This window comes from Panthera leo, chromosome D1 (assembly GCF_018350215.1).
Source record: "Panthera leo isolate Ple1 chromosome D1, P.leo_Ple1_pat1.1, whole genome shotgun sequence".
NCBI lineage: Eukaryota > Metazoa > Chordata > Mammalia > Carnivora > Felidae > Panthera > Panthera leo.
Window position 1 is genome coordinate 112,192,212 of NC_056688.1, and position 22,727 is coordinate 112,214,938.

Genomic DNA, 22,727 nt, shown 5'->3' on the forward strand with positions numbered 1-22,727 from the left:
TTGAAAAGGCCTGCATGAAAACGGATTCCGTGGGTAGCTGTGCTGAGCCGCAGCGCCCCCGGCCCTTTGAAGCCCTTCCCTCTTTTAGATCTGGCCGGGGTTTGCGAGGGGCTCAGCGCTCCTGTCCTTGACGAGGACTTAACAAACATTATTTTATTCCTAATGGCAGAACTTTGGGCCCCAGCACCACCCCAGGTGGCCCTGACCCCAGGAAGGGTGCTGCCTGGCTTCCTTTAGATGCTGCGGTCAAGGACACGCCAGGGCTGCTTCTGGGGACCGGGACCGCTGTTCCACCACCACGCTCCCCATGGAGGCTTTACCCTGAAAGGGGCCCCGAGCAGCCTGCACCTGCGTGTCTCTGAGCTCTGCTGGAAGCCTTCAGACTGTGCGGCCTCCATCCGGGTCACTACAGCCGGCCCACCGCTCGAGAGGGAGCACTGCAGGGCCTCCCTCAGCTGAAGGGCCGGAGGGCACCGGGAGACACCCCAGAAACCAGTGCTCCGTGCTCAATCGCCTCCAGGACCTCAAATGTAGTTCCCCTTTTGGAGCTGTCAGGAGGTGGGGGTGGGGGGGACGAAGAGAGGGGAGGACAAGAGACGCCTCCCCCACCCCGTATGTTCCCCACAACGTTCTAGTTCTGGCTTCTCAACGAAGATGTGCTGGCGGCCAATAAGCACATGGATAGATACTCAACATCTTGAGTCATAAGAGAGACGCAGATTAGAACCCCAAGGACACATCACTGCACACCTGTGGGACCGATGACAGTGGAAAGCTGGACCACACCGCCGGGGGAGTGCAAACCGGTGCAGCCGCTTTGGAAGACCCGTTTGCAGTTTCTTAAAAAGTTACACATTTAGGGGCACCTGGGTGGCTCAGTTGGTTGAGCGTCCGGCTTCGGCTCAGGTCATGATCTCACGGTTTGCGGGTTTGAGCCCCGCATCGGGATCTGTGCTGACAGCACGGAGCCTGGAGCCCGCTTCGAGTTCTGTGTCTCTCCCTCTTTCTCTGCCCCTCCCCTGCCCATGCGCTCGCTCGCTCTCTCTCTCTCTCTCTCTCAAAAATAAACTTAAAAAAGTTACACATTTCTTTATCTACCATGTGACCCAGCCATTCCCCTTCTGAGTATTTATCCAAGAGAAACAAACACGTCCACACAGAGACTTGAGTGCAAACAATTTGCAGCGCGTTTCTTTAGCACCCGGAAGTGGGTTCCGTCCGATGCCCATCAGCGGGCGACTGGTTAAGCAGACTGTGGCCCAGCCAAGCCATGGAGCGTCACTCGTAAATACAGAGGAACGACCCGTATGCGCAAATCTCAAAGCAATGACTCTGAGTCAAAGGAACCAAACCAAAAAAAAAAAAAAAAAGAGCCCAGACGGTATGATTCCCCGTTTATGTAAAACTCCTGAAAATGCAAACTACAGGAGTAGCAGGAAGCTGAGGAATGGTTGCTAAGGAAACGGGGGTGGGGAGAGCAGGAGGTGGGGGTCACGGGAACTCAGGAATCCTTTGGGGCGATGGATGCGTCATCTTGAACCTGGTGATGGTTTCACGAGGGGACACGTGCGTCAAAACGTATAGTATTGTACAACTTGACTGTGTGAAGTTTATTGTATGTCGATTATACCTCAGTCAAGTTGTTTGGAAAAAAAAGACATCATTACGCCACATCACAGACGCCACCAGGAGGGACGCCCCACGTGGGGGCAAAGTGGCTCTGGGATGAAGACCGTCTGAGTGAGTGGGACTGGGACGCGAGAACGCCTCTCAACGGCCCTTCCGGTATGGACTGGATCCAGCTTCAAAGTTCTGGGAGACGGTGTCCGGATCCACGTCCCCTGCAGGCTCCCCCTGCTCCTTGGGGCAGGGCGGGAAACCGAGCATTGCCGCTCCCGCCCTACGCCCCACACGGCAGTTCAAGAAAGACCACTCTGCATTCTGTCTCAGCGTCTGCAAAGTGCTTCTAACCCCGGGGATTTGGGGGCAGTGGGGGCTCGCTGACGGCACTCCCCACCCCATTCCGTGCCTAGGCTGACATCTCGGGGCATCCCCGTTAGAACCCTGTCTCTGCATCCTGCCTGGGTCTGACCCCGCGACCCCAGGCTCTCTCTCTCGCCGCCAGCAAAACCACATTTCCGGGCCCAAAGCTCCACCCTATCTTGTGCCTCTACTCCCAGCCAGGATTTCCAAATTTTGGCAAGTCTGGTCTCCTTGGGCCGGCGCCCAGCTGCAGTTGGGCCCCCACCGGCCCCCACCACCTTGGCACTGATGGCGAACTCAGGCCCTCTGGAGCCCATGACCCCACAGCCCGTAGTGCTTATGGGGGCGCCCTACCCCATCCCACTAGCCTCACTTTACCCCAGCTGACCAGTCTCCCCCACACGTTTTGTCTGGGGCTTTTCTGTGGGGGCTTCTGTACTGGTCCCAGGCCATTCTGGCCTTGTAGGAATGCCTCGGCCCTCCACACGCATCCTGCTAGGGAGCTGATGGCCTGGGCCGTCAAATCCTAGCTCCCCGCACTGGGAGGCACGCAAGGGGTGTGGGGGTCTTTGGAGGCAGGAGAACAGGCTGACTCGATGCAACTTTGGCTCTTGGCCCCTGGCTCCTCCCATGTTCACGTTTACACTCCGGCGGGACTTCCGCCCGTCGTTCCTCTGCTCACGGTTGTGGGGGGCCTGGCTTGAAGGGTCTCTGTGCCCTTCCCTGACTCGTTAGCAGACCCGGTCCCCCCACCCCGGGCGGGGAGTGCGGGGCCTCTGATGCCGAGTTTTATCACGTGAGGACATGTTACGGTATACAAGTAAACAGACGCACGCATGGGGGGCGGGTTCGAGGTCGAGGAAGGGCAGAGATTCTGGGGCTGCACAGCATTCCCTGCCATGTGCTCTGGGGTGCTCAGCGGGTGGTTGGGTGATGGGCAGAGAGGTCCGGGGACGCGGCTGGGGAGAGCAAAGGAACTCTGAGTTCCCGCGGGCTCCTGGGAGCTGGGCCTGACATCTGTATCTGTGCACTGACGGCAAGTCCCTGAGGCTTTGCTGCACGCAGCCTGGCCTGTGTCAGCGCCTGGTGACTGTGGACCGAATCAGCAGAGCACCGGGCCGCTGAGAGCCCGCGAGGGACACTGCGCTCCCCCAGCTCGTGAATGCAGATGTGTCGCCGAGCGTCCCGGGGGGGTGGGTTCTGGAAAACGCACCTGAGGAGCGGTGAGCCTGAGCCCTTCACGCCCACCAAGAGCCGGTCTGCCCCTCAGCACCCCTGGGGCCCTTTGCTGGTCTAAGCGCTGGACGGTGACTTCTGGCAAGTCCAGTGACGAGCCCGGCCCACCTGGGAAGACGGTGGCCTGCGGGAGAAGCGGTGGCCTAGGAGCCAAGGACCCACACTCCCAGTCCTAGCTCCTCCCTCAGCAGCAGCTTGAATGAGGGGCCAAGACCTCCAATAGCCTCAGTTTCCCCAGTGATGCGACGGGGATGCTCAGGGCTGCTGCGAGGCTCTGTAGTGCTCCCTGACAACGCCTTTGTGAGCCACGGTCCCTGTAGGCCTTGCTCTCCTGCCAGTCACCCCAGGACACAGCCCGTGGGCCCCACATCCCCAGTGAATGCCGGCCCCTCGAGCGAACAACGATGGTCCCAAGATACCCTGCAGGAATGGTGGGAGCCCGAGGACGCTGGGCCTGCACCTCTCATGCAGAGGCCTCGGCCCCAAGCCCCGCCTCCCTCCTTCCTTCCCAGGGGCAAGTGTGAGCAGTGAGTGTCCCCCCTGCCCACCCCTGTCCCCATACCGCACCGCCGAGGACCCTCTTCCTTCAGTCTGGGAAACCGAGGCACTGATGTGACCCTGCAGGGCCCAGAAGCCTCCAGGACACTCAAAATCCCTGCCCTGCCAGTCAAGAGAGTGAGGCTGTTGGTACTGTCCTGGTCCCCAAAGCTCCAGGCTCGGGTGGAGAAGGTTCTAGCATATCAAGGAACACGGGAAGGAGGAATCTAAACGTGCTGAGTGAGGGGACCTTGGCGGCCTGTGTTGCTGGCAGAATAGTCCTGCCCGCTGGTCTTTAGGGGGAGACCACGGTGGCCAGCCGCCTACCTGCCTGCCCATGGCAGGCTGGGAGTCCCGGGGCTGGCTCAGCGCCCAGGGAAGCACTTTTGGGGCTTGCGGTGGAGGGGGGAGGGTGTCACACAGTCTCCCAGAGCCTCAGATTCACCATAAACGGGGGCCAAAGGCATACAGGCTGGTTTTCAGAATACAGCCAGGTAAAGGCGTGGGGCAGCTGTGCTCAGAAAGCACAGACACGGACGGACGCGGCAGCCGCTATCCCGACACCCAGGACATCCACAGGGCAGCAGACCCTGGCCCCTGGGTTCCTGCCTGTCGGATGGAACGGCACCCAGCACGCAGAAAACAGAGCCTGTGGCTCCTCTCCCTGTTGCGATCCCCCTGCAGCCCAGCTGGTCCCCTGCCCTGGCCGCTTGCGGCCTCCAAGGGGCCCTGACCAATGCCCACAGCGTGTGGCGGTAGCCTGCGAGGACAGTGATGAGGCTCCGGGGCCCAGCTTCCCTCGGCGACCTGCCCGTGTCCACAAGCCACTAGATCATCACCTCTCTGCTCTGGAACATTCCACCTCCCAGAATGCTCTCTTCATAAACCACGCCCCAAAGCTCTTTGGTGGCCACCCAAGATGCAGCTGGGGCCACCGCACGGCCTGTGTCACCAGGGTGCTGTCCCTGACCCCGGCAAAGACCCAGACCAGGAGGAGAGATGCAGGGCACATCTTTCCTCAACCATCGGGGCTGAGCCTTGAGCTGTGCCTGGCCTGCGGGCAGGTGCAGGGCAGACAGTCACATGCCAGGTGCCCGTAAGTGGGGGTTGAAAGAAAGCACACGCTGTTAGTGTACTGGAACCCCGAGCTCCAGCTGGGCTCACGATTCTTCCCGCGGGTCCAGTTGTAACCACACTGGAGCGTCCAGGCTGGGGGCAGGGACGGGGGAGGGCTGGAGGGGATGCCCTAGGACATAAATGGATGAGGTCATTAGGACAGTGAACGTACTCGGGGTGCTGTGGGGAAGGCCACGTGGATGGCGGTTCAGGACCGGTCCCTCCAGGTGGAAGCAGAGTGAGCAGGTGTAAAGACGGAGAGAAGGTCCGGTCTGGGAATCTGATGACAAGAAGTCAGAGGGGGTCAGCTGCTGGGGCTTTTTACTGCAACAGGTGCACCTGCCAGGGCTGTGGAGGGGGGTGGGTGTCAAGGCCAGGACGTGACCTGAACGGTGCCCAGCACACAGTTATGAGCTGAGTTGTGTTCCTGGAAAGTCACATGTTGAAACCTGACCCCCAGCACCTCACAAGGGCTCCGTATTTGCAGATGGGGGCTTTGAAAAAACAGTTCAATTACAATGGGGCTACTGGGGTGGGCTCTGATCCCAGGGTGACCAGGGTCCTTCTAAGAAGAGGGGGTCAGGACACAGACACGCACAGAGGGACGGCCCCGTGAGGACACAGGGAGAGGATGGCCGTCCGCGCACAAGGAGAGAGGCCTCGGGAGGCCCCGGCCCCGCCCACGCCCGGACCTCGGGTCCCCGGCCTCAGGGACCAGGAGAGGATAAATGTGTAAGCCCCCCAGGCTGTGACACCTTGTCGTCCTGCAGCCTGACTTTGCAGACGGCAGCCCGAGCAAACACACACACAGTGAGTACGGCATCATGTCAGGTCTTCGATGACACCCGGGGGACCGGATGCGCACAGGTGCGTGGCACCTGGCCAAGGTGGGGTTCGGGCCTGGGCAGGCTGACGCCCCAGGACTCCCTGCTCACCCCACGGGCTCTGCCTCCCTCCGCCTGCTTGTTCTCAGAATTACAAACAGGCTGCAGAAAGCAGGACTCCTGCCTCCCCCAGGAAGCAGGAATCCGTACTGCTTTTGGACTTTTATTCTCGCGCACGTGAAGCGGTTTTCAGGAAGGACACCCCCCTGCTCCCCTGAGGATGGTGAGGTCGTTGGCACAGAACGTGAGATGTCAGGTAGGACACATCCATCCTCTTTGGCAGTGAACGGGGGACTCGCCCAGCCCGGACTACGTCGTCCCCGGGCCCCCCGGACTCCCCCAGACTCTGGAGACCAAACAGGGGCAGGATGGACGGCCATGCGTCCACAGTGAAGGTGACAGAGGGAGATGTGTGGCGGCCATTACCGGAGGGCCCAGGAAGGGTCGGGGCTGGAGCCTTCATCTCGCACACCATCACCCATCAGCCACACACGAGGGGCGGCCTTGTGCTTGCAGGCAAGTGAGGGGGTCACAAACTTTTACGCGACACGGGGCAATCACAGGAGCCAGCGGGAGGATCCTGGTGCAGCTCAGAGGTAACTAAGCTTTCTTCTTAGATGGAAATGTCTGTTCTTTCCATGAGAACGTCCCTCATTGGTGATGGTTTAGATCCTTGGGAAGCCGTGGTGATTCTCAGCCCTTTGCTTGCCGTGACACAGGATGGGTGACTCTCCTATCTGCCCTTGAGTGCAGGTGAATGTGAGCCTGAAGGCAGGTGAGGGTGAACGTGAACGCGGGCGAGCGTTTACCTGAATACCCTCACTTGTCAAGTTAGATTCTTTTCAAACCTGCGCGCCCGCCCGATTCCTGCTGTGTGAGGACCTGAGGGTCTGGACGTCACCCCAGCCCACGCCTGCTCTGTGCTGGCTGTGCTGGACCCATCACAGCTGTCGAGAGCATCATGCCCAGCAAGAGAACTCACTGTGTGTGACTGAGCGTCTAAGTGACAAGCGCGGGTCCACCAGGAAAAGCAAAGGTAGGGCTTCTTGCCAAAATGGAGGGAATGCTCCTGGGGCGGGGTCTCTGGGATGGGGTGGGATCTGGGGCCCGGCCTCAGGGTGGCCCCCACCAGAGTCTGTGGCTGCCAGCACAGGCCTGGAGGGGACAGAAGGGCGGGGCCCAGTGCTTTCGTGTGCCCAAGGCTGGGGCCAGGGTGCAAAGGCCTCTTAGCTAAAGGAGGCCCAGACAGACCCGGGCCCGTGTGCAGCGACAGGAAACCGCCCCCGAGCAGGGGCCTGGAGGGAGGAGGCCTGTTTGTACGGAGCACCTACGTGTGCGGCCTCAGTGCTGGGCCTGGGGCTGTAAACTCAAACGTGACTCGCCCTGCTCACGGCCTGGAGACTGGCCAGCCCGTGGTACGGACACGCTTCTACAGTCGGGCTGCTGGGCTGCGCGTCAGCCCGGGCCAGGCCTTAAAATAGTGCTGTGTGGCCACGACCAGACATGGTCCTGTGAGGTGGGCTATGTCTTGGGGAGCCCTCGTGTGCTATGGGCGAAGGCTCCCACCTGGGCACCTGGCTCTCTCGGTGAAAACTTAACAAGCCCCAGACCGTGCCAGGCAGAGGGGACCCCAAGGTTGTCTGCAAAGGTCAGAGGACTTCAAAGTGCAACATGGTTCCCCGTCGGCCCAGCCTGCCCCCTGCCCCAGGACCCTCTGACATCAGCCTGCATCCTACACATTTTCCATGAGCCTCCCTGGGCAGGGCGTTGTGCCCAAGCCGGGACACGTTGAAGAAGGACACGGACCACCATGCTGCCGCGGGAAACAGCCACGTGCACTTGGTGTGAATGCTGGGGGAGGGGGAGGGGCACAGAACACAGGGCGGAGAAGCCTGTCCTGGAAGGTGGGGTGGGGGGGCCTCAGCACTGGGGAAGGAGGAGAGGGCACACCAGACAGAGGGACAGCACGGGCAAATGCCCGGCGTGGTGGGTGGGAGCTAGAGCCAAGGGGAGGGTGGACGCTGGGTTTCTGCGGGGGGCGTTTGGGGACAGGAGAGCAATCCTTGGGGCAAGCTACTGCGTGCCAGCTGTGCCGATGGTTCCCTCCACGCATCACCTCTCCTGAGACCCAGCAACCCTGACGTGAAGGTTTCCCAGGGCCCTGAGGCTCAGAGAGGTGAAATGCCTCATCGAGGTTTGACTCGGTTGCTGGGAGAGCTCAGGCCCCGGCAGCATCTCCAGGGTCGGTGCTGGATCCCAGGACCACAGGTACCCCCCAGATCCTGCCCTCTGCAGGTCAGTACAAGGAGGCCCCAAAGACGTCCACATCCTGATCCCTGGTGCCCATGACTGTGTGACTTACAGGGCAGGTGTGACTGAGTAAAGGGTGTTGATGGCCGGTGATCCTAGATGATCCGGGGGGGCTCACTGTGACCACAGAGTCCTTTCTCTCAAAAGGAGAGAGTCAGAGTCAGAGAGGGAGGCATGACGCCGGAAGTAGGGGCTGGGGCCACAAGCCAGGGCGCCTCTAGAAGGTGAGGGCCAGGAACGGAGCTTTCAGGAGGAACACAGCCCTGCTGATGCCTTGATTTTAGCCCCTTGAGCCCCGTTCTGGACCTGTAACTTCCAGAACTCCAAGGTAACACACGTGTGTTGTTTGAAGGCACTACATATGTGGTTCTCTGTCACAGCAGCCACAGAAACTCATCTGCTGGCAGAGCTGAGTTTACAACAGCCCAGAGAAGAGCCAGCTGTGGAGGTCACGGCTGAGGTCTTCACAGACCAGCTCCTCCCCTTCTGGCTGTTAATAAATAGCAGGTTAATAAACAGGGCCGACGGGGACGAGGCTTCCCTTTGAGGATACCCCTCAACACAAGGGGGTACAAGGCAGCCTGTACCCCGAAAAGGGCCAGATGCCCACGAAGCCACCAGCAGGCCCTCTCCGAGTCCCCCCTGATTTTCACAGACCTCGTGGCCTCCACAACACTCACCCACATCCACTGTCCACCTGCAAAGTAAAATTAACCCACTCCTGTGCCATGCAAGTCAATAGGGGCTCCTAATGGGAGAAGAGGGAGCCCCAGTTCTGCCAGGACCAAGGACAGTTCCTTGGCGGTGGTCAACCGGGCTCGAACAAAAGTCACTTACTCCCCCACCCTTCAGGCTGTCTGCACCAGTGGCCGATGGAGAGCTAGAGAGAGGCTGGGACTCCGCCAGGCCTGGCTGGGATGGGCAGGAACACTGAGGCCCATAGGCCTGGCTCATGTGCTGTTTTTATGGGGACGGGAGGCTGCAGGCCTGGGCTGCCCATGGTGGCCAGGATGGGCCCAGGGGCAGTCTGCTGGTTTCCTGTGCCCCTCTGTGAACACTGGGGGGGGGGGCTCCTTGTCATAGAGCCCACCATATCTAGGGGACCCTCAAAACTCCAGCTTTTCTCAGCCATTCAACATGCACCTGTTGCATTAGGCCATCTCAGTGATGTCAGTGGGGACAGAATTGGGGACGACAGAACATGCTCAACCAGAGGCAAAAGGTGCCAGAGGGTCAGCAGGCCTGTGATGCTTCCTTCCCACAGAGGAGTCATCCATGAGGACCTGGTTGGGGGGTACACAGTGGGGAAACCAATTCTCTTTTTTTGGAGGGCATGGGAAGAAAAGCTTCTGTGGCCACTGAAATAAAGTCACAAACATGGTTGTTTATTCCAGTAAGTGAGGAAAAGCCTGTTGTCTTCCTCAAAGAGGTCACCTTTCTATCTGAAGAACTCTGCTTTACATTAGGGTTGCTTGGGCTTTATTTTTATTGTCATTTCTAATTCCAACCGATGCCATGACTCCAATGTAGTTTTTCCACTAATTGAGGGCAAACTTGACTAGTGCCCAGGGCAGCACGCAGGGTATAAAGGCAGAAGGAACCAGCTTCAATTCCTACCCTCCCATCTCTCAGCTGTGCGACCCTGGGAAGCCACTTGACCTCTCTGGGCATCCATTTAATCTCTAGTACAGTGATGGTTTTTGTAGAGATGGTCCTAAAACCATCTCTCAGGCTAAGGTGGGAGAGGCTGGAATGTCTGCCCCAGATGCCCACAAAGGTCAGCCCTGCCTCTCCCTGGGAGCAGCCAGTCAGGGAGTGGGGAGAGCTCCCTGGCCAGGCCTGGCCTTTACTGCCAGCCAGAGAGCTAACTGGGGAGGGCTCAGAGCACAGGGCAGATGGAGACGGGATGTGGGGTCAAGCGTGGCCCATGCCTGCTTTGTGAGACATCCAGAGGACGTGAACAGCACCAAGGAGATACCGCGGGAGGGGTCTGTGTGATGGGAATTGGCCTGGGGGAGGGGGCAGCAGGGAGGAGCACGTCCGTCGCCAAGGGGCGTTGTCAACATCCTGTCCCTCCAAGCCCCTTAACTCCATTAGCACTGATGGAGGATGGTGGAGCCCGCCAAGTCCGGCCCCAGATCCAATTAGCTTAGAACATATGTCTGAACATGACGAGGAGAGTCGGCTGAAACTGTGTCTGCTCAGAACGCTCAGCACAGGGGACCCGCTCAGTAACTCATTCTCCTCGCCTTGGATTCCCAGGTGCTCCGTATGGAAGCAGAGGATAACACACACACGATACATACGGCGACTCACTTTGGTCTGAGGTGCAGGGCGGTCGGAGGCTGGGCAGCTGTCTCCCCAAGTTCTGGTTAATCAAGGGTGGCTTCTGGGTGACACCGGTCCCCGTGGACACCCAGCCTGGTGTCAGATGCAGTGTGGCACCTAAGGGGGCTTTGCTTACAGCCGCCACTGTGTGTGGATCTCAGCGCCAGCTGGGGAGCTTTGGAGAAACGTGGAACCCGGGGTCCTCTCCCCAGACAGGCTGACTGGGTGGGTCTGGGTGGGGTGAGTGGGGTCTGCGTGTGGAATAAGCAGGAGGTGCCTCAGGAACCATTTAGGGAGCTCGCTCACAAGAGAGCCTTTCTCTTCCCATCCTCACGGCAGCCTTGTGAGGCTCAGGATACTGCCACATTGATGGGGGACACTGAACACCAAGAAATGGCTGGACAGCCAGTCACGGCTGGTGCTGGGTGTGAACTGAGCAGCTGGCTGACAGGGACAGAGTGGGAGATTCAGGGTGAGTCTGAATTGTGCCTGGTCCTGGGGGAGGGGTGTGTGGAAGCCGATGAGACCCGTGAAGGAGGCTCCAGGGAGGAGGGGATCCCCAGGTGGACTCCAGGTGGCCTGAGGGTTAGCAGAGATGTGGAGGTTGGAGGGCTGGAGGATGAGCCCCTGAGCCCCACTGCCATGACCCCGGGGATGAGCATCAAAGCCCGAGGCTTGAGTTGGGTGTTGGGTGTACTGCATGTTGTATGGGAGGCATGGTGAGTGCCACCTCACAGCCCCTCCATGCTGGAACTGCCCAGGCCACAGCCATTCCCTCCCCAGCTTGGGAAAGCACGGCATGCTTTGTATTCTGGCAGCCTGACTGACCCATGAGTGGGCACCTGGTCCAGGGGCAGCGCATCTATTGGCTGGCCAGCAGCTGATGCCAAGGGCATTGCCCAATAGGCTGGGAGGGTTGGTGAAACCAGACAGACTGGCTGCTTCTAGAATCAGAAAATTAGGAGCCAGTGATAATAGGACCAATTGGCAGAGAGGAGCTGAGATGGCATTAGGGAGGGACAGGGCCAGTAGCCAGTCTGTAGAGCTGCCTAGAGTCCTCGTAGCTCTGATTCCCAGGCCACACTGTCCTACAATAATCCCCAACCCCAACTGTCATTAAAAAAATTGGCCAGAAATTGTCTTTGTTCTTTGTTCCTAATAAGTGAAGGCTTGCCTTTATCCATCTATCCCTTCATACCTCCACCCACCCACACACCCATCTATCGGTCCAATCATTTACCCACCCATCCATCGATCCCTGTATCTTTCCATCCATGGATGCATCCACCCATTGGAGCATCCACCCATCCATCCATCAATCCATCCATCCACCCACATGCCCATCTGTCCATCTATCCCTCCCTCCCTCCATCCCTCCCTCCCTCCATCCATCCATCCACCTATCCACATGCTCATCTGTCCGTCTGTCTGTCCATCTGTCTGTCCGCTCATCCATCCACCTATCCATCCATCTACCCACATGCCCATCCATCCATCCATCCATCCACCCATCCATCCACATGCCCACCCATTCGTCTGTCTGTCCATCTGTCCATCCATCTGTCCGTCCATCCATCTGTCCACCGTCCATCTGTCTGTCCATCCATCCATCCACCTATCCATCCATCCACCCACATGCCCATCTGTCCGTCCATCCATCCATTCACCATCCATCCATTCACCATCCATCCATCAGTCTGTCCATCCATCCATCCACCATCATCCATCCGTCCACCATCATCCATCCACCTATCCATCCATCTATCCACATGCCCATCCATCCATCCATCCATCCACCCATCCACCCATCCACATGCCCACCCATCCATCTGTCTGTCCATCTGTCCATCCATCTGTCTGTGCATCCGTCCATCTGTCCACCGTCCATCAGTCTGTCTGTCCATCCATCCACCTATCCATCCATCCACCCACATGCCCATCTGTCCATCCATCCATCCATTCACCATCCATCCATCAGTCTGTCCATCCATCCACCATCATCCATCCATCCATCCATCCATCCATCCATCCATCCATCCACATGCCCACCCATCCGTCTGTCTGTCTGTCCATCCATCTGTCTGTCCATCCATCCATCTGTCCACCGTCCATCTGTCTGTCCATCCATCCACCTATCCATCCATCCACCCACATGCCCATCTGTCCATCCATCCATCCATTCACCATCCATCCATCAGTCTGTCCATCCATCCACCATCATCCATCCATCCATCCATCCATCCATCCATCCATCCATCCACATGCCCATCTATCCGCCCATCTGTCCATCTGTCCATCCATCTGTCTGTCCATCCATCCGTCTGTCCATCCAACCATCCATCCAGCCATTCATTTATCCATCTAACAGCGATTTCAACTTTTGAGTGAGCATCTCCCCTGGGGAGACAGGAGGGAACAAGACAGATTTTACCCTGGCACCATGGATTCCCAGCCTGTGGAAACAATGACTGACGAAGACACCCCAACATGGTGAAGGCTTGGAGGATTGTGCACGTGCCTGCCCTGGGGGTAATGCAGTGGGGGCTATTCTAATCGAGAGGGGGGGTGGTCAGGGAGGACTCCTCTGAGCACATGACTATCAGGCCTGGCCAGTGTCCAAGCCAGCCAGGAAGGGCAGGACCCCAAAAGCAAGAGAGCTAAGAGGTGGTGGTGGGGCTCATCTTCAGTGTGAGCCTCTGGGCATTTTTGAAAGCCAGGATACTACAAACTTTGCATCTTAGATCCCTGCAGGTGTGGGGTTCTAGGTGGATGTAAGGAGGTGCCTGGGGCTGGGGGATCCCACTGGGAGGCCACTGTGTTGATCTATTGTTGTTGCTTCTCTTCAGGGAGAGCTGGAACCAACGGCACACGTGGACCTGGGCGCAGCTGGCTACTCAGAGCTGGGCGGTGTGGGCACACACGTCTCCACGGGGATCTTGGTGGCTAATTCTGAGGCAGCATCTGTGTGGCTGACCAAGCAGCATGTGGAGGGGACACGCATCTCTCAGAAACCAAGAGGCAAGACTAGTCATAAAGCACCTACAAAATTGAAAAATGACTTCCTTCCTCAGATTTATTTCTCTGGACCTCTTTTTCCAGGAGAAGGGCAAGAGAAACACTGCCTGTGGCCAGCGCTGAGTATGGGAAGGTTCCGGTGGGTGGTCACTACCTGGGCCAGGTGAGAGCCTTCCCTTCCGGGGTGGGGGGTGCTTACAAAGCACTGTCCCAGAACACACTGCTTCTGAATACATAACTAACATGGAGAAGCAAGTCCCCCTTTCCCTCCTTCCCAGGGGCGACTGCAGACATCAGTTTGAGTAGTAGTATAACAGACTTTTCTTTACGTGTCTTTGGGCATATGGATGGATATGGAAACACGTAGGTGTTCTTTCTAATAAAATAGGGTCACTCGTGAGTCTGTGACTCCTGCAACTTGCTCTGGTCATGTAGGACCCATCTTGGCTGTCTTGGCCTGGACACCCAGATTTCCAGCATCTTTTTTCAATGGCCAAACAGTATTCCGTGGAGAGCCATGCTAGGGTTTCTGAAGGCCATGCTCTCGGACATTGAGGGATGAGAGAGCCTGCCACATAAGTCACTAAGAAAGTGGAACAACAGAGATTGGTCCCTCCTCTATGCTGTCTCTCTACAGGTAGACTGGCCAGTGAGAACCCCAGTTAGGCAGGCCCTGGGGAGTCAGAGCCACGGGGCGGAGGAGGAGGCCCCGGGGAAAAGGCTGTCAACAGCGGCAACCCGGCAGGAACGTTGGTAGGAGTGAGAGCCATGGAGAGACAAGAGATGAAATTCATTCTGGCGATTGTGTGCAGCCACCAAATCATGGACAGCAGCACTTACTGATGAGGAAAGATGGTCTCCACGTGTTGTTTCAAGAAAAGCAGGTTACAAAAGAACGCACGGCAGTGAGTCCCATTTTCAGAGAGGAAGATCTCCACAAAACACGATTTTCTGAGGGGGCGCCCAGGGGCTAAAGGGCTCCTCCTGGGAGCACGACGTTTGCCCTTTGAGAACGAATGACCTTGGTAAGTGGTATTCCTGCCTCCAACAGATGCTGGTTTTTAAAAAGGAAAAGACAACGGGATAGAGCAAGACAGAAGGTCTGGGGCTTGGGTGGGCTGGGAAAGGAAGGTCGAGGGGAAGAAACCAAGACGGGCAAAGGGATCCGAGCCCACAGGGCAAACTGGTGTTTCGGCATCTCACGGCAGAACCGGAGGCTCATGTTATGACTCCCTGGACGCATCCTGTCTGTCTGGGCAGCAGAGACGATGACACTAAATTTAAACAGGAGGAGTAGGAAGGCCCCTTTCCCTGTAAAATGCCAGACCTTCCCGAGTACTGTTGAGCGACAGCGTGCCGCCTCAGTTTCCCTCGCAGTGATGCTGACGGTATTGTCCTGGGCTCCCCCTTCCCTGTGCCACCTGCCCACCCCCCCTCCCCCAGGGGAGAGATGAGCCTGCGTTCCTGTCCTGGAAGGCGGGTGCTCTGGGCCTCTTGGAGAGGGGACACCGTCACCAGCTCCCGCCCCCAGCGAGGGGCAGGGTCTCAGCCAACTCGGGGCTCCCACGCGGGATTTGGGGTCTGAAGTGGCCGGCAGGCTGGGGGAGCCAACACAGAGGCAAAGACGCACCTGCTCCACGGCCCGCAGGCCACCTCCCATACAGCCATGGTTCGGAGAGTCTCGGAAGATTCTGTAGGTGCCTTGGTACCTACAACACCCTACCCTTCTTCTGGGCCCCCGTCTGCCTAAGGGGGGCCGGGACCTGGCAGAGCTAGGATTTGAACCCGGTTCTGTCAGACCGTGTATGAGTCAGCTTGGGGCCGCGTAACAAAATCACAGACTGGAGGCCGGAAGTCCAAGGTCCAGGTGTCAGCACGGCAGGGTGAGGGCCCTCCTCCTGGCTCTCAGGTGACCACCTTCTTGCTGAGCCCTCACAGGGCAGAGACAGAGCTCTGGGTCTCTTCTTTTAAGGGCGCTGATCCCATCACAGGGGTCCCACCCTCATGACCTCATCTAAGCCCGATCACCTCCCCAAGGCCCATCTCCACCTGCCACCCCACTGGGAGCCGGGGCCTCAACACAGGAATCTCAGGGGACACAATTCAGTTCATAGAGACCTCAAAGCTCATCTTCTGTCCCATCACTTTCTCTCCCAAAGACCTTGTCCTGTGCTCATCGGCTTGTCTCTCTGTCAGCCCTGCTGGGAGTGAGCTGCAGCCCGCACCCCAGCTCCAGGCACTGGCCTGGCCATGGGCCATCAGTAAACACCTGTTAAAGATGTCAATGGGCAACTTCCCCGGCCGTACACACACCACCTGGCTGTGCAGGTGCCTTGGAAAAGCTGGGCCGTGGGGGCCTCGGCCTCTGCCCGCCTCCAGAGGGGGACAAGGCCTGAGCTGGACGAAGAACCAGGGGCCTTGTGCTCAGTGGGGGGGGGGGTGTTGAGCAAGTCCGGTGGGCACAGCCCGAATCGTCCACCGCATGGTGTGCAGCCGTGGCAGGTGGGAATCGGTTCTCTCCAGCGGAAAGCTATCTGCTCTCTGGCCAAGGCTGCTGGACAAGCTCCTCATCCTGTTCTCCGGGCCCCACGGCTCCGTCTACACCCTCCCCAACATTTCCACCTGTTACCTAACGTCTGCTGAGTGCTCCCTCTGAACCTGACCCCTCCCCCGGGGGAGAGGCGAGCTTGGGTTCCTGTCCTTGAAGGTGGGTGCCCTGGGCTCTCGCTCTTACCGACGACACGGAGGTCACACACGTGATCACCCAGTCCCACACCCACACCCGTCTGAAACAGGGACCTCCCGGGTCCCCGCTCGACCCCAGACGTCACTGCCTCGCGTGTGCTAACGACGCAGGCTTCCGGCCATCGCCCCACCCTAATGGTACACGTGCAGGGAACACTCAGTGCTGCAGGGAAGAGGGACCCACGGCAGATGCCAGGACGTCCACGGATGGCAGACGTGTGTGGGGCTGGGGGCTCTCGTCCCCCTCGCCGACTGCTAGCACCCACGACTGTGTGGCGCGTGTCTGCCTTGCCCCGTAGCTCCGGGGGAGGCCCGCGGCCACCTCTGCTGACTTTTGGGGGCTGGCCCCAAGCCTCTTCAAACACGAACGCACACATCCCAGCAGGTGCGATTGTTCGGAGGTATGGTGCCTGCAGTGGTTTGGCTCGCGTGGCCCCTTCACCACGGATGGACAGTACCTTCCCAGCATGCCCCTCTGGGACCTCTTGCCCAGGGGGAAAACCTAACCCATGAACTGTTTTAAAGTGAACGCTCAGCTGAACAGTGAATGAAGTTGGGATGTAGTAATTAAATGTCAGCTAATTTGAACGGTCCCATTACCTTTTCTTATTTTGGATCCTTAAGATGTGTTTTCTAGATCTCTTTGGCGCTTAGGAAGCTAATGAGCTCTTAGCCCCAAAGGGTCTCAGAAGACAGGGGTGTCATTTTGATGACCCGAGCCTCAGTTTCCCCATGGGCATAGCAGTGGCTGTCCCCTCTGCCTGCCTCACGGGGCTTCTAGGGAGGAAGGTCTGCAAAGACCAATGTGCTCCAGGATGGCCTGGCCGCAGACTCATAGCCCCCTGATGACGTGGGCCGGGACTGGGGTCTGCGACCGAAGCTGGACGGTTTGTCTTGATTATTGTTCGTTCATTCATTCATTCATTCGTTCGTTCATCCAAGTACACACCAGTCACCCACCTGATACAATGGTGAGCAGCGTGCACGGGGCCCATAGTGTCAAACGTGCCGTGGACCCACGTGGCCGGGTAAGAGGAGGGGCTGCTGGGCAAGGAGAGGTCAGGACAGGGCAGACACCTGCAGAGTTCCCAGGCAGGCAGAGGCCACACCCCGGCCACGTCCACAGGCCCCACGCACACGGCCACACCCAGCCCCTGTGGTCAGCGGGTCAAGACCAGGGAGGGCCCTGTGCTGCTGCCTCACTCGAATTCCCTCACCCTCACGGGCCTGGTCCTGCCTCCCTTTCCACCAAGACAGGAGGAAAGTTCGTCAGCCCACAGGCGGTTGCATCAGCAGAAAATAGGTGCTTTGAAAAAAGTGAGCTTCATGCCCCTCAAATACCCACGGACGGACAAATGGATGAACAGAACACGCCCTCATCCGCACAGCGGAATATTGCTTGGACGCAAGAAGGAACGAGACACTGACCCCTGCTACAGCGGGGCGGGCCCTCTACGATCCCCTGCCCAGCGATGAAGCCAGACTGAGCAGGCCAGAAAGCAGGCTCGTGGTTGCCAGGCTGGGGGAGCAGGCGGCAGCAGTGGCTGCTGACGGGCACAGGGTTTCTTGAGGGGCGTCCGGAATGTTCCAGAACTAGACAGCGGTTTGCAGAGCACCGTGGACGCACTAAATGTCACCGCCTCGTACCTCTTGAAATGGTTACTTTCCGCCTCAGTAGAATTTCAAAAAGTGAGTTGCACACATGATAAGCCAGGAGGGTTTCAGGCCCCGGGAGGTGGGTTGAGTTTTTGGAGCCCGTTTCCTGTGGACGTCACACCTGGTGACACTCCTGTCATGCTTCCTGTTCCCGGGGCGGCTGGCGAGGGAAGGGGCCGGCAGCCCCTGCAGCCCCCGGGAGGAGCCGGCCGCTGCCACCAGGGCCCCTCCTTCTGCCCTCCCACGTCTCTAACTGCCAAGGCGCCCGGGCACCTGCTCTGCCGTCCCCCGCGGGCCATACCGCCGCCCCCGGGGCCCCGGGGTGGGGTGGGGGCTGCAGCCGGGCCACCCCGAAGCCGTGGCCCCAGCTCCCCCTCCCTGTGCCCCCTTGCAGCCAGCTGAGTCTGCCCGCGTTTGTTAAAAATACACAGCTCTATCTGCAGCAACATGTAATTTAATAAATTTATTTATAATGTGACGGAGCCTGTTTTAAAGACGAGCTTTTATCTCTGAGATGGGGCTTCGGGGGCCGCTGCTCACCTGGCACGCAGCGCGAGCGCTCTCCGCCCGGGGCTGCTTGCTCTGCAGACCAGCAGCCCCGGAACGACCCCCCTGGGAAGGCAGAGGAGGTCAGCCCCAGCCCCGGACGCGGCCTCCACCCCGTCACGGGAGAGATGGGACTCACAGGCCGGTCCCAGAACAAGGATCCCCGCTGTGCTGGGTTAAGTGGTCACGTCCCCCAGAACCTCAGAATGTGACCTCACCTGGAAATAGGTCTCTGCGGAAGTGATAGCTAAGACTGGGTCACAGTGGAGTCGGGTGGGTCCCGATTCCATGACTGGCGTCCCTGTAAGGAAAGGGGAGGCGGCCGTGTGAAGGCCGGGGTGGAGGCTGGAGGGGCGAGGCCACAGCCCAGGGACGCCTGGGGTTCCCAGAAGCTGGAAGACACAGGACAGGTCCTCCCCTGACACCTCCGGAGAAACCAGTGCTCCTGACATCTCGAGTTTGGACTTCTGGCCCCGGAAGAGTGGGAGGAGAAATGTGTGTTGCTTTAGGCTGTCTGGTCTGTGGTCCTTGCATTTGGTGGCCCCAGGGCTCTGACTTTGCTGGTGCGCTCCCGTCCCCGCTAGCCCTGAGAAGCTCCTGGCACATAGTAGGTGCTGGTGCAAATGCGTAGAGGGCCTGGGGGCACATGGCTGCATCGGGTCCCTTTGCTGCCACGTAGGCCTATCCCTCGTCACATGACCCTCTGGTTGACCTGGTGTCTGAGAATCAAAGGGAAGGGGGGTGTCTGCATCCAGAAGAAACCACAGGCTGTAGGGGGTGGGGGGAGGGGAATGGGCTGGGGTTGGCCGGCTGTGGGGGTTCTCAGGTTCCGGGGCAGGAGCAACTCGTGCTCCAGAGACTAGTCCTGGTCTGGCACGTCCAGGCCCTGTTATGCCCAGAGGATTATGGGACTTAATGGAAACAAAAAATGCCAGGAGACAAATCTGAATGTGGGCCCGGGGGTGGGTCCAGGAGGGGTGCCAGGGACAACTGAGGCCGGGGGGGGTCAGAGGGCTGGCAGGCTGCTGCTTCTCCACGGCTCCTTTCTGTCCTTCCCTCGGCCAGTGTCTGTAGAGTGCCTTCTGCCACGGTGTGGCTGTGAACAGGAGAAGTGTGGCCCCTGGCCCACACCCCACTGTTTGCTTTCCCATGGGGTCGTGGGTACTCTGATGGGGCATGTGTGGGGCACTGGGGTGTCCAGAGCTGGGGCCTCACCCGAGCTTGGGTAATCATGGAGGCTCCTCAGAGGAGGCAGTGGTTTCCATGCTGTGGCTTTGGGAAACACTCCAGAGGGACCTGGGGTGACCCAGTGTGTCAGGCCTACCATGCCCCGTGGGCAAAGGCCCGGATATGAAGGGCAGGGCGACTACGAGAAGACGGGGACAGACATGGGGCCTCCACAGGCACAGGCAGGGGCTCGCCCTGGGGCCATGGACTGGGTGTGTGTCCTCCCTCCAAGGGGGGCAGGCATGCCCGTCCCCTCCGGGCTCTGGTGGACAGTGGTGGGGGTGGGGGGCTCCTGCCACATCCGGGCACAGGCACTGAAGGAGTTCTATCCCTCGCTGGTAGAGGGGGCCGGCAGAGCCGGCAGAGCTCACTTCTAGTTGCGTGCGGGTGAGGGAGCAGGAAGGGTGTGTCAGGCACATGCGGGCGTGAATGAGGGGCACACGTGTGGAACTCTGTGCAACTGTGTTCCATCCAGGTGTGGGGTGCGTGATGTTGGAGAAGGCATGGGAAGAGCCTGGAAACGCAGGCTGCGGGGCCCTGGATGTCTGGGGAGGGAGAAGAAATAAAAACCCCAACAGTCCGGTCACCACGAAAGAAACTGCGCTACCGATCGTCTCATAAAGGCGAATACGAGGCCCAGATGGCTTTCTGAGCAGGGTCAACCCACCGTGGAAGGGACACGTAATTCTAACCAGAACAACGTCTTCCAAAGCAAAGAAAAAGAAGACATTCCCCAGTTGTTGTGAGATTGACAGAAGCTTGAGTCTCGAATCAAGAAAGTATTCGATGGGAAAATTACAGGCAAATCTCATTCATGACCTTAGATGCAAACACCCTAATTGAAACATTAGCAAATGGAATTTTGCATTAGCGTTAGAAAGGTTACTACATCCTGACAGGTTGGGCTGTCCTAAGACCTAAGACTGGTCTACTAGAAAATCAGTTAATGCAATTAATTAGCAAAGGAGAAAAGCCACACAATTTTCTTAAGTGATGCACAAAAGCCCTTGATAAAATTCAATATTCATTTGCAATTAAACTGAAACCTCTTGGCACACTAGGAAGGGAATGAAATGCTTTAACCTGATAAACTCTGTGCCCCTCCCCCCCCCAATCTAGAGTCAACAGAAATTTAGAAAGCATTTCTTTTAAGATCGAGAATGAGACAAATATTCCTGCCTTCATTGCTTCTAGTTAACATTTTATTAGCAGATCCCACCCACCAGAGAGAGAAAGGACTAAAAAACATACAACCAGCAGATAAGAGATGGGAATTAATAAAACTGGCTGAATAAAAAAAATCGATATGCTGAAGTCAGCCACATTTCTATATTCCTGCAACGGTCAGCAGATGTACTGTTGAAAAATATACCCCGAAACGACGAAAATTCAGCTACCTAGGAATAAATCTAAAAACGTTGCAGAAGCTCTTTATGGAGACAATTATAAAATCTGTTTGAAAGACATTAAAGACGACCCAAATAAGCGGAGAACTAGATCACGTTCTTGGGTGGGAAGACGATACTGTACAGAAGTCAGATTTCCCCAGATCGGTCTATTCTGGGTCAATGCAATTCTAACAAAAACCCCAACAGGGTTTGTGTGTGTGCACGCGCGCGTGTGTGTGTGTGTGTGTGTGTGTGTGTGTAACTCAGTAAACGGACTGAAAAACGTAAATGGAAGACCAAAGGAGCACGGATAGCTAAAACAATCCTTTAGAAAAACAGGAGATGGGATGGTGCGTTTTGTTCAGATGACATTGAGACAGCATTAGGATAGACGGCACCAATGACAGCCCAGAACCAGGCTGCATCCACGTGAATGGAAGCCTATGATCCACCAGCACGGTGGGTCTCGGAGAGAAGCGTCTTACCCCACAAACGACGCTGGGAGAATGGGTTCTCCACACGTAGGGAGAATGAGATCAGATCCCAACCTCACACCATACACGTAGACAAAAAGGAGTCCCTGGATGAAGGACTTATACGCAGAAGGCGAACTGATCAAATTCCTAGAAGGTGAGACTGGAAAATATCTTCATGAACTCTTGGTAGAAAATAATTTCTTAAATAAGACACAAAAAAGGCATACTTTTCCCCAGAGGAGGAGTCTGATGCACGTATCGACATCACATTAAGAACTTCTCCTTGTGAAAAGAGTAAAAAGGCAAGCTAAGGGGGTAGCGAACAGAACATACAACGAGCACAAATCCCTAAGGAAACAATAAACAACCTCACAGAAAACTGGGCAAAAGGCGAGAACAAGCACTATAAAGAAAAGGAGCTCCAAATATCCATGAACGTTGGAAAAAGACGCTCGAGTCCACGAGTCGCCAGGCAACGCAAACAACGGCACCGGTGAGCGACCGCGCGACGCCCCTGGACGGGCACAAACGATGAGGCCTGAGCCCTCACGGTGCTGTCATCCTGCAGGTGCAGAGACGCGAGCTGCCTCCCGTCAAAGCGGAACGGCAACAAAGTTGCCGAGGGGAAGCTCTGCCACCACCTGGGGAAGCTGGACGTGCGGCCCCCCTGCGACCCAGCACCTGTTCTAACATCTGCACGCGGTCGCCAGCAGACGCGTGTGGGAGTGCTCAGCGCTGCTCTGTTCACAGCCACAACACCGGGGAGGCCGCCACGTGTCCGTCAGCGGGAGAACGGCCACCGAGGACGGCAGATATCTGCGGTGCCGGGCCGCAAACCCCCAGATCACAAAAGCTCCGAAAGCAGAACCCATTTCTCGGCAATTCGACTGGTGGCAAGAGCCGGTCTGAGGAGCCCGGCGGGCATTCATCACCTGTGTCGGCCCCAGGTCGTGTGAATGTCCGCAGAGTTGAGGTTCAAGAATCACCATGCTGGATTACATGGAGCGACACGCGGCTGGGACGGCACAAAGCACGCAGCGTTTTACATTTTACAAGATGTACTTCCCAGCCTCAAATGAATATATGCATGATGTATCATCTTTGTTCTGAAACGCACTGGGCCCCACGGGTCCTGGGTAAGGGACTAAGGACCTGTCTTGTCCTACAATGGAATCGTCTACAGCTGGGAAAACAAACAAACACCAACTACACACATCTGTGCGGATAAACCTCAAAAGAACAGGGGCGAGCCGCAGGAGTGAGCCATCACAGAGTCTAGC

At 57.7% G+C, this 22,727-nt stretch overlaps 1 protein-coding gene across 1 annotated transcript in view; it reads right to left on the reverse strand.

Moving 5' to 3' along the window:
• SHANK2 (SH3 and multiple ankyrin repeat domains 2) overlaps positions 1 to 22,727 on the reverse strand; it is a 490,038-nt gene that overhangs the window by 72,677 nt on the left and 394,634 nt on the right.